Source organism: Nothoprocta perdicaria, unplaced genomic scaffold, assembly GCF_003342845.1.
Source record: "Nothoprocta perdicaria isolate Ctin4 unplaced genomic scaffold, notPer1 scaffold_187, whole genome shotgun sequence".
In the NCBI taxonomy this organism is placed as follows: domain Eukaryota; kingdom Metazoa; phylum Chordata; class Aves; order Tinamiformes; family Tinamidae; genus Nothoprocta; species Nothoprocta perdicaria.
In genome coordinates, this window is record NW_020455060.1 from 1,513,292 (window position 1) to 1,525,700 (window position 12,409).

General features: G+C 43.4%; 1 long non-coding RNA gene across 2 annotated transcripts in view; it reads right to left on the reverse strand.

Annotated features, from left to right (window-relative positions):
* The window catches only part of LOC112945262, a 70,341-nt gene extending 64,202 nt beyond the window's left edge, over positions 1 to 6,139 (reverse strand). For both annotated transcript variants that reach the window (XR_003248983.1, XR_003248982.1), the window contains exon 1: positions 6,045 to 6,139. This is a non-coding gene — a long non-coding RNA (uncharacterized LOC112945262). The remainder of the gene's footprint in view (positions 1 to 6,044) is intronic.
* Between the last annotated feature and the right edge of the window lie 6,270 nt (positions 6,140 to 12,409).

The window sequence follows — 12,409 nt, forward strand, 5'->3', positions numbered from 1 at the left end:
GACAACACGAGAAACAGGCTGCAGTGCCACTAGCCCTTGATTTACTTAGTGTTCATTATATCACTGCTTAACTCAGCGCTGTACATCCACTGCAAACCCCATTTTTCTGTCTGAAACTTGGCTAGGAAATGGTAGGAGATGCTTCATTATTGCCTGTCTTTAAGTGGAAGAAGATTCTATTTTTAAAATGGCACTTTGCAGGTCATTAATCCACAACCTGAATGAGCCCTTAGCTGTTGACCTCCCCAGTGACCAAGTTATTTACTGAAGATGAGAAATTACTATTTTTCAGAGTTTTTTCCAAAAAGGCATTACACATTTTGGAGCCAATATGGAACATTATAACAGTCTTCACAATACAGAGTGGCTAGTATCCTTAATCCACCCTGAAAGATATACAGGGCATTTTAACAGTGACTCATGGCAGTATAAGAGAATGCTTACGTAATGTCCTTAACATGTGATGTATATTATTGCTTCTTGCATATATTCAGTCTAATAACTCTGCATGGCATCAATATTGAGCAATTATCCAAGAGTATTTGAGCTGCAAAACATTCACACAATCTGCAAGAGTCTTGATATAATTCCCATATTAACTCTAGTGTCCATGATTAGCACTAACAACTCGGCAGAACTGAGTTTTTAGGAAAAGCTGGGAAATAAGATGACTGCTCCTTTCACATGCTGATTATACCTTGCAACAAACAAAGAGAGGTTTCATTAAACTGAGTCTTTTCAAAGTGGCTTTCTGGCAATAGTGACACTTGATATGAACAGTAAAGAAAGGTGGATGCTGGAGTTACTGCATAGAACCAGACCAGTGACCCCAGCAGACCAGCAGCTGGTCCCTCACAGCAGGCAATACCTGGCATTTCAGAGGAAAGGGCACTGGAAGYAGGGAGATATGGAATAACCAGCCCAAGATTAAGTTTCCAAGGAAAGGAACTAGAAGAAAATTTATGCATACAAATGTCAGCCCCAGGCTCCTCAAGAACATTTCTCCCTTGCTTTTCACATGTCTTCAATTAGGCCTTCTACATCATCATGTCTTGGAGTATCACATATACCCAGTGCTGCTTTGCTCATATTGTAATAAACCACCACACCATAAACAGTGGCAACAACTTCACCACATATCTCTAGACAGCGGTGAATTAAAGAGTACGTGATGATGAACAGAAGGTCCCCCCAAATGATACTCCCAGCCTAAGTTTCCATGGTTTAATTGGTGTTTTGATTTAACAGGGAAGAACTCCATGGTGGCATGTTGTTTTAGTGGTTGGAGCATGACATAAAGTAAAGCCCATAAGTTCAAAGTGTCTAGCTGTTTACTGGAATCCCACCACCCGAGAACTGGCAGGAGAGTCCCCAATTACTCATCTGCGTTAACTCTTTGGGTAAACATTTTCCTGTTGAGCAGAAGGTCGAGCTGCACATTCCCTGACAAAAATCCATGTTCAAAAATAAACAGAATGTATGCCTGAATTATGGGTTTATTTTGTACAAAAATGGATCTATTTACACAAGCGCCTCTCATCAGGACATGCTCATTTTCCAGCCTAGCAAGTTCTCCTCCTGTGCGGAATAATTCCCAGGGAGCATTAGATCTAAATATTAATGAGCAGCAGCCTCTCAAGAGGCAAGAAGGGTGTTAAACCCCGTCAAAGACGTGACTTTAGGCCTGGTTTTGTGCCTCCTTCCCGCGCAGCGAGCTGGGACAGCGAGGGAGCTGGCAGACACCCGGCCCGGCTGCAGGGCTCCGGAGCCACGCCGGGAACGCCAGCCAAAGCCTTAATGACAGAAACACCTACGTCTCCCACATATGCCATAATAAATTATTGGCATCGACTGAATTTCCATGATGTCAAATAAGTGTGAAGGAAAATAGACTGCAGCTAAGCAGAGGAAGGGGGTGTGGAGCAAAAAAATACAGGAAGGCACCGTTTTTTCTTCCCCCAAAGAAGGAGGCGGCACATTTGAAAGCAGTAATTGAAACAGAAACCAGGCTCACAAGCACTGCTGTGCAGAGACTCTAGCTAGCAGCAGCCCTGCAAATCCAACACATTTCAAAGTGCTTTTTAACTGTATGCACCAGGCACTGAGGGTTAAAGCAAGGTAAGTGTGCATTTATGTAAGATAATAACTAGGATAAAAGAAGCATCAGGGTGTTTGTAGGTGGAGTGTAGAGATGCTTCCTCTCACCGCCCAAATTGCATTTAAATACCATTTATCAACAACAGTTTCTACAGAAAAACAAAAGTTTGAAAGATCAGAAAATGGTGTTCACCACACAAAGCTGAAGTCTTATACCTCTACTGCTTTTACAGCTATGCCAATCTACTTTTCCCCTTGATTCTCCACCAGTTCTATTTTTAAGCTTTAAGTAACAGACCACCAGAAAAGTTCAGATTCTATATGCTGTGTTTTAAACTGCTGTGTAGCACTGGCAAGATAGGGACATTCCCTTATCAGAGAATAAACTGAATAATCTAGTCACTGCAAAGTCATCTAAAGTCAAGACATCATTTCTGCTTCGCAGCTAACAAGTCAGCTCTTGTTAGCTAGACACCTGCAGTGACTTGAACCTTGGCTTACTCCAGCCCTTAACCTCTTCTATCCCACAGGTGACCCCCTGCCACTGACTTCCAACTACACATCTTCATGCATCCTTCCCTAAGCATCACAGCTGGTATTGAATATCACTTAGCATTAAACATGACAAATTTGTTATGCACTTCATTTTAAATACACGGGCTAAGATCCGTGGAGACTAAAAGAGCAAGTCCTACTTTTACACAGCAATCACAGGGGCTTCCCTGCTTGCAGATGACATGCGAGGGGGAAGGTCCATGTTGCAGAGCAGCCCAGCCCCAGCAGACCACGGCTGCAGACAAACATCTGCTTCCACATCCCCGTGTGCCAGGGAATCGATCACTTCCCCCAGTCATCTGCCTTCTCCTGCCAAGAGTTACCCCCATCTGGCACAAAAGCTGCTTGCAGAAGCAAGCCCATTAGGCTGATATTTGTTTTTTTATTCCCTCTTTGCTGTGCTCAGAAGCTCTATCACCTGCCTGCTCATGCCCATCCACAGCGCACGAGYCACATCTCCCTCTGCCATTCATCAGCTTCATGAGCTGGCTAAGGGGACTCCCTTTTTCTCTGCCTCCATGTCAGTGAGAAATGAACCCCAAAACATGTGCTGCTCTCCATAGGACTGCATGGTTCATGTAAACTGTCCAACGCCAGGCAGGCTCCCTTACGTGCAAACAGCTGAGAATTTCTGCAGTGAAAACAGGTTTGTGGTGCCTCTGACTTTGGATATCTGACCTGATATACCTTGAAGAAAAAAAMTATCAAAAAAGAAACAGTATTTAAGGAGTGGAGGCTCTGCAAAATTAACCGAGACATGATGAAACCTGCTGGTCTTAGTAGTGTGCTGGGGACTGATTAGTACCTTAAATGCTGGTCACACCATCACTCTGAACATAACAGGAAAACACAAATAGAGAAATCCAAACACAACTGGAACAAATAGTACACCTCACCACTGCAGCCAGGGAGTTTTACTCCTGACCTCCAGCTAGAGAAAGAAATGACAGATAGGCCAACRAGGCCAACTAAGCTTTTCCACACTGATTTAAAGCACAGAAGCCACAGATGGTAGTTTATCAGTTCCAGTGGAAAGCAAGGATCATGGAACTTGAAGATATTAATCACTGTGAATTAGAAAACCCAAGGCTTCTATTAATTTCCCTGTCCGATTTCGTTATCTTCTCAGATTTTCCTGTCATTTCTTTAAGACTTTCCTTGTAAATTTTGTGTTTCAAGCTGTAAGAAGGCCATTAGAAGATGGCAGGAGTCCTGTACTTTTCTCGTAATGAATTCTCAAGTTACACAGGGTTTTCCTGTGCCAAACAAGCTGAAGCCACACACAATTATGCATCAGCTGCACTGAGCAGACATTCCTCAGTAGGATCTTCTATTTTTAATTCAGCAATTGCAGTAAATTGGCTAAGAACTTTGGGCTTTACAGCCTCATTACTTTATGTAAAACATYAGGAATAACTGCCACGTAAACATGGACATGGTACCTTATTTATGCAAATGCTGACTTGGGGGTTCTTCTTGGCAACATAATGCAAGTTCCATGATCACAGAAGCACTTGTCCCTGCACAGACCCACTTTGGCAGCTTTTGATGATCACACCACAGGCTCCTTGGAGGAAGCCCTATTGGCATTGATTTCTTAAGTTCATCACAAGCCAAAGTGATAAACCTTGGTACTTGAGGCAGAGTGTCCTTTATTTCCCTTTCAGAGAAGAATAATTAGGAAAAGATGATCCACCAGCTTATTTTTATCATAAAGCTGTTCTGGGAAGCTGAATTTCTTCCCTCTTGCTTGCAGGGCTAAYAGGGCAAATGTCCTCTTCCCCCAGCTCCAACACAAGGCCACACACTGCAGTGGCTGAAGCATTTGGGAAGCAGAAGCAAAGTGCCCTTGATGACCCATCTCCAAACACAGCTTCAAACAGACAGAGAAGGATCTCAAGGAGAACACTATTATTTTTTCTGACAAGACCCCCACACAGTTATGCAATCATGATATTAACCACATTATGAGGCTTAATACACATATCGAGTAGTCTCATGGCAAATACCTTAATTAACATCAGCTTGATCTTAAATGCACATTAAGGAGAGCTCTGGAGGAAGCAGTTGCACTGATGGAAGGACAGGCAGAGACAGAGACCATTCTGTACCATTTCATTCCCCTAAAGAGACCATTTGTTTCAGTTAAAGACCATGAGAGTTTATAGCCCTCAACATATGAGCACCCAACAATATGAAGTTGTTCCTTGCATTAATCAGGTTAACTCAGGTCACATTTTTAAGCTTCTTTCTGCAAGCCGCAGAACTCTCCCATCTTAATAAACACCTCAGTATAATCCACTGATGTCAAGAGCTGGAGCCTTGGCCTGGCCAGCAGCTCTCCTCTGGGTCTAAAGGTTTGAGCTCACGTTGACCTCGCTTCCATACAACGCAACTTAACCCAAACACTCATTTCACAATGTCGCACATACTGGTTGGATAACCTTCCAGATGGAAGGAACGCTCTATAAAAGTTAGGAATTATTGTTAGCGCTGTTATTCATTTGACCCATCCTACCCATTTGCAGATTACATTGAGTAAGGCAAAGCCCACATAATTTGTTATTTTTTTTTTTGTTATTTTTGCTATAGTTTCGCAATTCAGCGGTTTATAATAAATATAGTGGCCTGAGGAAAGCTCTGTGTGCAAAACAGAGTTCCTTATTCACCATTCAGGCAATGCAGAACTTCACAGCTTTGTTTGAGTCTCCCGTAGCCGAGACGGGAATCCATTAGCAACACTCAGACTGGTGGCAACACTTACTTTGAGAAGTAGAGGCACCCAAAACTAATCTTTAATTTAGTGTATAAGTAGAGGAAAAAAAGAAGGGACACAAGAAGTATCTCTTATTTGAGAATTTTTCATTTTTTGGAAAAAAAATAAATTTGCTGTGCAGAGCAATGCTAGACCTGCTCAGGAAAAAACTATTTTGGATTCCCTACATACTATCCCGAAACTTTTAGGTATGCTGCTGAACAACCTCCATYTTTACATGCCTTTTTCTCCCTATGCGCACAGGGAGCACATAATACATTACAGGCTGATTTCCTTTGATGCAGGCCCCACTTAGCCCGATCCCTTTGCAACCCCCTTTACGCTGCTCCCAAGCAGTCTATTAACCAGCTCCCAAGCAGAGCACGGGGCTGGGCAGCAGGATGCCTGGGCAATAAGTCTTGCATTRAAAGCTCTGCTGGGTCTTCCCACTGTGCAGGCCTGCTGAGCTAGGCTTCTTTTAATATTGCCTTAATAGGCTCTTCAAACGCAGTTAATTAAGTTCAGTATATCCCAACAGATTTCCATTGCCTGCAGAGAGCATGTGCCTTGGCAAACGGGAGTGTATTCCTGCTGCTATCGGCAATCGAGGCTTAGGTAGAGCGATTATGGTACTCACGAGAAGATGCAGTCGCGCCTGGGTTTTGCCTGCTCCACACATTGCCGAGGAGGACGGGGCAAAGCCCAAGCCTAGGCAGGACCCATGGGGACGTCTTGCTGGGACTGGCAATGCTGTAGCTGGCAGGAGCAGCAGCTTGGAGCCAAGACCTGCTGGGAAGGGGCAGAGGGGCTCCCAATCTGCTCTTAAAGCCTCAAGCTGCTGGGGCTGTTAATCACTCAATTAGGCCCTAATTATCATCACCACCTGCATCAAAAGACCTCCCAGGGCCAGGGAAAGGTTGCAGACAGGCCCTTTGACAGGTGATCCGCAGGGCCCGTGTGCTGCTTGCTCCGGGGATCAAAGCCAGGCAAGTGGCTGACACAGGCCCGAGCTCCCTCTGCCACGGACATGAGTAGTTCATTGGTTACCCATCTATTCCTCCACCCATCCCTCCATCCCTCCATCCCTCCATCTCTCCTTTCATCCATCCATCCACTTCTCCTTTGATTAATCCATCCATCCATTCCATATTAGAAGAAACACATTTCCTATCTCCTATATGTAAGGAAATAAAAGCTAAAAGAGCTTGTTATCTATTGCTTGGCATCAGACCTAAAGTCTACAAAGAGGGTTTAGTTTCTGACTCAGTTCTGATGTTTAAAACACGCAGCTTAAATTGAGTTAATTCCTTTGTGAAAGTTGTGCACAGCAGCTCTCGGAGTTTGAAAATAGTAATCATTTTGGAGCAAGAGTATTCAAACATTTACAAGGGTGTAAATAGGCAGTGGAGAACCGAGTCCAATAATCTGGCATTATAGGACGCAACAATAATACAATAATTCTCTCAGCCTTTCCAGCCCCAGTCTCATTTCCTGGGTTTTAACATTACTTTGGGTTATATAGGCATGCAGTGACTCAGCCTGTATCAATTTTCCTAATCCTCACAAAATGTTGATAATTTGTTCAGCTGTTCTTTTTTAACAGAGTGACAGAACAAATGCGTAAGTAGATCTTTTTTTTTCTAATAGCTTCAGTTTGGCATCCAGTTTAAAGCCAAAATTAGAAAAGGTTGAGAGGAGGGATATGCCTTCCAGTGTCCCCAGTGAAGGCATCTGAYGGCACGATGCTTTACCCTCAGATAGTGACAGAGAGGAGAAGGCTCTGGACACGTTTGGGTTCCCTGGATCTGAACCCATAACCTCCTTTCTGGTCTCAATCCTCTGTCCGTTTAATAGGAATTATTCAGCATGGACTAGTATGTTCTGTTTCACACTATCCACATCCATTTCCAAGGGGCCAAACTGCTGCAGCCCAAGGACTTCAGCATTCCCGAGTGCTGCTCCAGAGCTACCACTTCATCCACCAGAAGAATGGGTGGGGATCAAACCCTTTATGGATATGAAAGAGCAGSAGTGGGAGAGACCAAATGTTCTTGCTAGGTCCTCAGGACCTTCAGCTTCTATAAACTTTACACCTGCACAATCATACAGCAGTTGAAGATCACATGCAATTCCTTTTATCTTTTTTTTCTCTTGGTCTGCCAGTAGGCATTTGGTAAAAGTGACAGGTTATTTAAGAGAATATATCAGAGTTACAGTGTGTATTTATAGGCTATGTGAAGTCTAATACTTAATAGATTCCTACAGAGAAGATTCCTAAGCTGGAAACCCTGAATTATTCTTGCAAATCCAGAGCGCAGCGCCAGCATGTCTTGCAGATGCGTCATCCTTTCTTTCACCAACTAGGATTAACTCTAATCGAAAGTGACGTTCAAGACAATCCTTGTAGCCAGTCATTTGTTTTCTTAATAATAAGCCAGCCGATTTTACCTGCTGATTCCTTATTGCAATTTTGCAAAATATTACAAGAAAGTATTTTATGTGCTTCCAAGATTTCTAGCAATATGTGTCCATGTGAAAGAGTAATGAGCGGGGAGGTACTGCAGGAACTGAAGTGTGAAGAAGTTTAATATGCTCACTTACTTTTTGCTCTAAAGATGTATTTTAAATTTTTTTGGAGCGTGAATAAAATAAATTTGCAAAGTTGGGCAAAGCTGTTTAGATGGGGAAAGGATCCAGTCAAAACCTCTGCTTCTCACTCAGACCTAATCAATCCTCAGACTTTCTTGTCTCTCTGCTTTGGTGCCAGTACTTCTGACAKCTCTGGTCCTCATCTTCATTCTCCATATTCTTAACAGCCTCACTCTGTACTCATTGCTCATACTTTAAGAAATACAAAATCATATGCATCTCTCTGGGGAAGGACAAAGAGGACAACAAGAGAAAAAAAAGAAACATGTTTTCATAGATCAACTTCACTTGAACAATCGATCAGGTAATGATCAAGGGATGTGCTTTTGTACTGGATTCCACACTAAAAAAGCCAGTACCCCGTTGGGAACTCAGGGAGTTTAATTTTGAGGAGAGCTCATTTAGAGCCAAACATACCTATTACATTGGTTGGAATCCTGGGCCTCTTTAAGTGAACCACAGAAAAACCTGCCAACCTCAGAGAAGCTAACATGTCATCCTTAATTACCATAATTTCATGTGCAATCATGGCAATTGTGTGCAGGTGACCAGCTACATTTTCATGCCTTATTGTAGACGCTGCACCAAAATCTACCCAACTGGAATGGCAGAGCGATATTTGCTCCAATGTGCAAAATCTTACAATATTTACAAGGTGCAATCCTTACAAAATTTGATTGTCCGAGCTCCTATATGTTCAATGGTGTTAAAATGAATCAAGGGCTCCAAACCTCTCCCTTCAGAGCTTGGTATATCATGGAAAAGAATCTTGAAGAAAATATTCTGTAGAGCCTAAACTTCTCATTAACCAGCTACAGGAAATTCGGCTCCCTACTGCACAAGAGAGCAGAGCTATAAAAAGGCCTTGTGAACATATGTTACGTGCACTATTTTGAAAACAGGTCCCTGGGAGCTGTGGGTAGCAAGTTCTCCAGCTCCTTTTCCATGACTGCCTCCTGAAAGGCCCAGTCTGCTGTTTATTTAGCAGTCTTTTTGTATCCCATTCACAGTCAAGTTTTTAAGGGAAAAACGGGGACTTAAATTCTTCCCTAGGTAACAAGAGTGCCTGCATATCCATAGGATCATGTCATTGCAACAGAACAAAATATTCGACAAAGAATGGCTGGGTTTTCATCCATGTAGAAAGACTCTAACAAAAAGAAATGCTAACATACCAAAAGGAGAAGAGATGAAGAATAGGCTCTGAATTAAGGGTTTTGCTCATATTAATACTGCCATGTCTTACTGATGCTACAAGTCAAAATGCAAATATGAAGTAGGGCCATGGGGAGAGGAGCGACAGCCTTTGTAGCTGGCCAATCTGCCTCGCTCTTCCTCCTCTGTCCCTGTATGTCCTCAGCTGCTGCCTTCTTTTTGGACTGCATTGGTTTTTTGAAACAAAGACCGTTGTGTTTTTAGAGCATAAAGGCAATAAGGGTTCTGTTCATCATAAGGATTTTGGTTGTTTCTGTAGCAAAATAAAGTAAACCGGGGTAAAACTTCGAAGCAAATGCATTCCCAGATTGAAGTGAGCGATGGGATCTTCTCTTTGCACCCAAAACACTCGTGTCCAGCCGGGCTCTGCCCCGAAGAGTGACTTTCCTTCAAGTGAACAGGGCCAGAATCCCAACCAACCTACCGCAAACGGCTTGCAGCAGAGCTTCCAAATGTACTCATTAGCGCTGCAAAGCAACATAATCCTCCGGCCTATTTAAGACTGCTCCAAGTATGCAACATGCTTCTAAAGAYATAAATCCTGTGTAATTCCCCAAAAGCGCAAGGCTCGGCAGAGGAGGATGAGCAGGAAATAGATGGGAGCAAGAGCAGGGCTTTGCCATCGAAGGGATGTGCGGTCCAGGGAGCAACTTGCGGCACCGATACGGCTCCGGAGGACACTCGAATTGCAGCACAACCTCTTGACTCACAGACGCAGCAAGGGAAGAAGTAGTACATGAGTAGGGAATGACTAACTCCGGTCTCCACAGAGCTCTGTGGCTTGGACACTTTGCTGAAGATTTGGTTGTAAGCTGACATTTTTCGCTCTGATTAATCCTTTCCAGCCCTTGGTCTCAGCTGACTCGGCTGAGCCCGTTGGAACCACCGTGGGGCTCGCTGAACTTTATCTCTTTTCAGTGCTTAAATAGAAGACCCCCCTCTCCCTGCCCCCACCTCATCCTTCTTGCTAAAAGCTTATTTGTAAGAGCCATAATGAAACTCCAGGTGGCCTGGTGATTTGGAAGTAATCCCCTCTGGGATTTGAAGCACTTGGTTATGCCTCATGCATTGTAACAACCCATGGATGTGATTTTCCTCTCTTTCTTTCTTTATTTCTTTCTTTTTTTTCTTTTCTTTTCTTTTTTCTTTTTTTTTTTTTTTTNTTTTCCTCTCTTTCTTTCTTTATTTCTTTCTTTTTTTTCTTTTCTTTTTTTTTTTTTTTTTTTTTTTTTTTTCTGTGCTGCATGATTTAATAAGTGCAGGGCATTAGATGCTAAAGGAGTAGGGAAAAAAAAATCAAAACAGCCCCTAAAAAACAAAAGGATTAGAGGAACTCTGCAGGGTGTGTGCATGTGGACACCGTACCCAGCGGCTCCCCGCTGAAGGTTATAGTGTCTCCATGGAGGAGCACAAGCCAAGYTGGAGCTCCTTGGAGCTCGAGGAGCATCGAGCTTCGGGGCTGAATCATTTCACCTTGGTCCTCCTCTAAAGAAAGCAGCAAAAGAGGAACAGAACCCAATGTGTTTCCAAGTCTGAGAAAAGAAAAAGGGTTTTCAGTGCGCTTGATGGGTTTCCAGGGTCTATCTGCCACATGCAGAGGCCAAGAAGGGCACAAGCAGGGAGGGGAAAGCTTAGGAGCTGCATGACTGCACGATGCCACTGGCTGCCTCTGCTGCCTCAGGATTTCTAGTAATTTCTAGTTTAGGCTCTGCCCACAGAACCTATTCAGCTTACAAATTAAAATAAATAATCTATCTTATATATAATGTTGTATATTTTATATATACATATACATACTCTCTCTATATATACTACATATATAMATATATATATAATTTGAAAGCATTCCTGGGGTGCAATGCCATGTGGGTGACTGGTTCTTCCCTAAAGGAGTTTTCATGGGAGAACCAGGGTGAATCGATCAGCGGTGATTTGCTATTGACAAGCTGATATCAGAAGCTAGAAGGAAAGAAGGGCAAAGAAGAAGGGAAGGAGTGAAATAAAGAAAGAAACTTCATTGCACGTTGAACTCCCTGCCTGATTTTCAGCCGCGAGTCCCAATCTGGGGTAGCAGCTGCTCCGATGATGTATTGCAAACGACTTATTGCCGTAATGTATCACGGAGCTGCATGGCCCCGATGACATGTCACTGTAATACATCACCAGAGCCTCGCGCAGCGGGAACGGCAGGCCTGGAAGCCAAGCAGCAACATAAATTTCAGTGCAGTCCCCCCAAAAATTGTTGTGAATTTCTTTTCTGCTCTACTGAAGATTTAAGCTGCCAAAAGTGTGGGCCAGAGCAGCTACTCATTAAACAGGCTCCGATGGTTTCATAAGTCCCCCAAGTCATTAAAGGTCTTAATAGAGGAGATTAACTATGGCTATTGTTGCTCGGTGAGGATAAATTATCTCTAAATGCTTTTTTATGCCTTCCTGGTAGTGCGTGAGGACCTGGGGCTTGCATGTGAGGAGGAAGGAGCTGCTGGAGCAGGAGGGATGCACAATTCCTGGTAAAATMAAGCAAAAATAACGTGTGTGGTGTTGAGCTGTGTGGCCACCTTTACCAGCTTGGCGTCCAAGCTTCATCCCATGGAAATATGACTCCTTGGGCAACAGCYTCATCAGCAGGGATCACCGATACCTTAGATATCTCTGCAGAAGCTTGCAGGGGGCGAGATGTGGAGGGAAGGAGGAGGTGAACATCCCAGCTTTCATTCTCTCTGTGCAGCAGCTTGATTGTGCAAGGCACGTGCAGGTTTCTAAGCTGTCCTGCAAGACATTGGTGTTAAAATGGTGCTATTTCTTCATGTGCTAATTCCATCTGAGAAAGAAAGAAAAAAAAAGTGGTCTTTTTTGAGGGGAACTCATTGACTCATAAGCAAGAATTAATAAGACAAAAAAAAAAAAAAAAACAGGAAAATGGAAGAAAATGAAAGAGAATTTTTAAAAAAAAGGAGCAATTTGAACATTTTTACCTGTGTTTAGGTGACATGGTCAACATGAGCACACCGTTCACACCAGCTAACTGGAAATTTCTCCACGGGGTAAATGGGAGGAGGACCCCGGTGCTCCATCGGAGCAGGCAGTGCTGGAAACTCCACGAGGGGCTTGCCAGCAACTTCTTAGAAAGGCATTTCG